Source organism: Halichoerus grypus, chromosome 7 (genome assembly GCF_964656455.1).
Source record: "Halichoerus grypus chromosome 7, mHalGry1.hap1.1, whole genome shotgun sequence".
Classification (NCBI taxonomy): Eukaryota; Metazoa; Chordata; class Mammalia; order Carnivora; family Phocidae; genus Halichoerus; species Halichoerus grypus.
Window position 1 is genome coordinate 98,817,733 of NC_135718.1, and position 5,153 is coordinate 98,822,885.

Here is a 5,153-nt window from a genome sequence, read left to right on the forward strand (position 1 = left end):
GATTTCAAAACGCTTTTAAATACAAAGTTTTATTTTTTTGTTCACACTATATGTCTAATGTAGATTGGCTGGGTGGGTGGAGGGTTGCTTTTTGTATTCTGGATTCCAAAATAATGGTTATTGTGCGTCTTATGTAATTTCAACCTTAGTATCAGTTGTGTTGTCTACATGTTAAACACTTCGGCATCAAAACACAAAAATTAATTAAACAATTTCCTTTCACATTTAACCTTATCACTAGCTTCATTCAAATAAGTAGAAAACTCACAGCTGAAACTATTTTTTTGAATTTTATTTATTTTAACAGGCTTTGATTCACTTTCTTTTTCTCGTATAAAACTATGTGGTGGCCACAGCTGGAGCCTGGTGTGGGTCTTTACAAGACAGTCAGTGAATCCCTGATAGGGAGACTTGGTGAATCCAATCTCTTTCCAGAGGTCAGGGGTGAGATAGCTGTAGGTCTCAGAAATGGCATCAAAAGTGGCTGTAGCCAAGTTGCCGAGGGTAACAGTGCAGCCCCTGGTGGGAGCGAGGTGTATCAGTCATCAATCCCGGCCATCATCAATAGTTTGTTGGGCACAGTTTCTGGGACAATGCCATTGCCTCTGGGGGTGGCAACGAGGTGCACCTGCACAGAGCCATAGAGGCCGGTCATCTCACCTGGAACAGTGTGGGGCTTGCTGATCTTGTTCCCCTAGTAGCCTCACTGTATGGGGATGATGGAAAGCTTGGTCAGGATGGAAGCCCCATGGATGGCAGTGGCTACCTCCTTGGAACACTTAACACTTAGACCAACATGTGCACTCTAGTCTCCGATGGCAACAAATGTCTTGAACCTGGTCCGCTGGGCAGCACGGGTCTGCTTTTGCACAGGCATAATCTTCAAAACCTCATCCTTGAGGGATGCCCCCAGGAAAGAGTCAATGGTCTCAGATTCCCTGATGGGCAGAGAGACAAGATAGATCTCGTGCAGGGACTTGATCTTCATATCCTTGACCAAGTGGTCCAGCGTGGTGACAAGGATCCACTCCTTATCCTTGTCCTTGCCTGAGCTCCCAGCCTCTGCCCCACCCAGGCTTACCCCGATCCCTCCCCAACCCCTGCCCAGAAGCCCTAGGGAAACCTCTGTGGAAGCCCCCTGGCCTTCCATTCCAGGGGCTTCCAGGCTCCTGCTGCAGCACTGGCATTATCTGCCATTTGGTGCTGAAACTATCTTATTTTTTAAATTAGCAAACCTTAGTTCTGAGTTATTGAGCAAAAGTGACCTGATGGCTGAGGATCTGAACATTTGTGGCCCACAACAAAATGAGTACCACGAGCAATTTCTCCTTGCTTCAGTACATAGTATATTTGATCGAAATAATCTCAGCTTCCATGCTGATAACATTGAGATGTGGGTGTGGTGGTGATTAGAGATATTTCCCAAATATTTACAGCTCTCCCCCTGTACTTCCAGGCCCCTGGGTGGATGGATAGATCTGCGACTATTTCTGACCCATAAGTGCTAAACAAAGTGAGACCTTCAAAAATTTTCTTTCCCTTTGCCACCATGACCAGCAATATTTGAGATGATGGCTGTTCAATCAGTCTGGGTTCTACAGTAAAGAGATGAGAACAAAATTTGAATTTTGTTTTTCAGAGCCATTTGAAGTTTCTGTGTTACTTCAACAAAATCTGTACTTACTGATACAGAAATTGAAACTATTATTGGGGGCTGGAAGAACCAACTTGTTAAATTAAAACAAGACTGTATTGCAAACATGCTGGGTTATCTAACAGGTCACAAGGGAAAGTTGAACAACAACAAAAAACCATTAAAGGACTTGAAGACATCAGACCCTTAGGAGAAACTGAATTTGAAGATTGAAATGTGCTCAGGGCTCTTTCTGTCTTTCCATTCTGCTTTTTTCACACCTCAGCTTTTTTTCTCCTCTTTCACCACATGTCAGTCTTTCTACAGATGAGAAAATATGGCTGTGGACAGTTTTTAGTTTTATGCATTACAGTGTTGGTCACCTGAAAGGGACTGGGTTAATTTTGTCCCAAGTACATGATGAAATCCAAGAAATAGATTCATTGGTATGAGGCAGTTATCTACCCTTGAACCAATCAGTTGTGGTTGCAATGTAATTGTACTTGCAACAGCTGATTGATGGGAGTATGGGGACCATGGGATCGTGGGGAGGGTGGAGGCTCTCTGCTCATGTGGGAGTGTGATTTCTTTGTACTTGTGTGGTGACTTCCTTCATACTCATGTGAATGAGGCAAGGGCTTTGAAGGGGTAATTCCTGCATAGGTATCCTCACTACTTGTTCAAATCTTCTTCTTCTTCTTTTTTTTTTTTTAATGTTTCCTCACTAAGTTTGCTAGTTAGTTAAACAGGTCAAATAAACCATTTATTTTTGGACTCATTTAGGAAAAGCAAACATTTTCTTTAAAACATGAGGACAACAGAGCAAGCAATTCATGAGAACATGGTCAAATGTTTCCTAGCTGAATTTACATAGTTTCAGAAAGTCTTTTATACCCTTGACCTCTTAGTGGAAAGAGAATTAGAGAGGCCTTTATTTATTTCTTGGGGCACTATGGGTCTCAAAAAGCATCAGTTAACATATTGAATCCTGGTGTCTCTAAAGAAATAATTTTCTGCTCTTCTTTCTGGGTTTATAAAATATCATAGCAGCCTGCAACATCAAAATTATTACTTAGATATGAGTTGAGTGACTCACAACTTAATTGGCTGGCTTCTCTCTTGAGAGTGTGCATTTATTCAATCCTTCTTTCCAAATAGTAGATGCTAACACCATGAAAAATCATTGCCATACTTCGGTAGTAAAGTTGACCACACTGACTCCCTATTCATAGTGCACGTATTGTGTATCATGGGGGAAGGTGATGCTTACTGCATTTTCTTTCCTAAAATGGAGGTGACAATACTGACCTCATGTCAAAAGGGTATATGCCTTGAATTTTATTATTTGTTTCTGATCAGAGTTATTGATGATTGCTTATTTTCCTTTGATATATACATTTGAGAAAGATGTATAACAACCCTTCAGAGTCTGACTTGTTCAACTGTTTGAGGGATAACAACAGAGTAAAGTAGATAAGTACTTGGAGAACTTCGGCCCTTGGCACAATCTGAGACTGCCCAATGGCTCGGATGAACAATTTTCAGTGTCTCCTGTTTTCTATCAATGTTCCTAACTTATTTGTTGTAATTCAGCCTGAAGCTGAATTGTTAAAAAATATCTGTCTTCAACATAGTAATTTTGGCAGTTATGAGATTAAAATATAATAAAGATCATTTAGAAATATGTGAGTTAATATTTACTCAGAATAAGGCTTCAATATTGAGTTCCTTGAAGAGAACAGAATGCTGGTTAAAAAAAAAAAAAATCAAACAAGCAAAGAACAATAGAGAACTAAAAGCCATGCTGAATCACTTGTCAACTAACAACTTTTTGTGTCTGTCTGACTTGGGTTGATGCCAGACATTGAGTTTACAACAATGAACAAGAAAGATATCAGGAAAGGAAATGAGGTCAATGGAAAATACACAGGCATATGAATTACAAAAATCAATTATATATGTTTCAGTTAGGTCTCCTTTTACCCATTGTTAAACTCTCATCTTAAGACTGTGCAAATTTTATTTTCCATTTGGTTTCTCACCTAGACTTTGATATGATGCATTAGTTTGGTTTTCTCTCTTTTTGACGGCTTTTTATATAAACTCTCTTCTTTCTATGCTATTAAAGTTATCTCTTAAAACAAAAGCTTCATCATAACACTTTCAACTTCAAAGTCTTTAATAGTTACCTGTTAGGAACAATGTAAAGTAAGGGTTATAATCATGAAATTTAGAAAGTGCCAGAGTTGGCTTTGAGTAATCTGAGATCTCAGATAAATTCTTCAGCTCTTCTAATCCTCCAGGCCTTCATATGTAAAAGGGAGGCACTAAAATTATTTTTCTCATAGGATTTTGGTGAGGACACATTCCCTAGTTTATAATAACTCAATAAATGATAGCCATTATAGCTGCTTAGAAAGCACAATTCCTTTAACACATTATTTATCAAGGATACTGTGGAGATTTCTCACTGGCTGAGCCTAGTCTGGATGATTTTTTTAAAAAAAGATTTTACTGGGGCGCCTGGGTGGCTCAGTCAGTTAAGCATCTGCCTTTGGCTCAGGTCGTGATCCCAGAGTTCTGGGATTGAGCCCTGCGTCAGGCTCCTTGCTCAAGTGGGGCGTCTGCTTCTCCCTCTCCCTCTGCCCTTCCCCCACCACCAACTAGTGCTCATTCTCTCTCATGCTGTCTCTCTCTCTCAAATAAATAAATAAATAGAATCTTTAAAAATATTTATTTATTTTAGAGAGAGAGAGAGCATGTGTATGCACACATGCAAGCAGCGGCAGGGGAGAGGGACAGAGGGGGAGGGGGAGGGAGAGAGAATCTCAAAACGGCCCCCCGCTGAGCATAGAGCTTAATATGGGGCTCAATCTCATGACCTTGAGATCCTGACTTGAGCCAAAACCAAGAGTTGGAGGCTTAACAAACTGAGCCATCCAGGTGCCCCATCTGGATGATTTTTAATTTTCCTTATAATTCAAGGTTTTCTGGATCTTTGGCCCACTCTACCCTTAAATTTCTATTATAGTCATGAAAGAATAGTGTTTAGTCTACAAATCCTTAGGAATTGGTTAAAATAACCCTTGACTCATCTCTTAAAGGCCACAGCATGGTAATGAGATAAGCGATGGGTCTTCTGCCTGCTGCCAATGTCCACTGGATGCTGACCAGAGACACAGATGAAGGACTTCGTGACTTGGTGGCGATGTTTCCAAGGCCTTATGTCCAGCAGTCCTCTCTTCTGTGGTGATTGTTATTTATAGCCTTAATTTCTGGAGCATGTAAGTAAGTCACCTCAAAGGAACTTATCAAAGAAAAGCAAGGAGCTACAAGGAGATGCTAATTTCCCTTATATGATTATGACTTCAAATACAATCACACTGAAAATTATACACTGAAGTATATCTTGATTACATTTCTGACTTATGAGTTGACAGTCCCTAAAAATGAGAAATAACATTTCTATAGTACTCATAGGTCTTAAGTGCTTTATCCAAAATGCCTCATATCCTTCTTT

At 40.0% G+C, this 5,153-nt stretch overlaps 1 pseudogene; it reads right to left on the minus strand.

Annotated features, from left to right (window-relative positions):
* Positions 1-200: 200 nt before the first annotated feature.
* On the minus strand, positions 201-1,187 carry LOC118536081 (small ribosomal subunit protein uS5 pseudogene; annotated as a pseudogene).
* Positions 1,188-5,153: the final 3,966 nt, after the last annotated feature.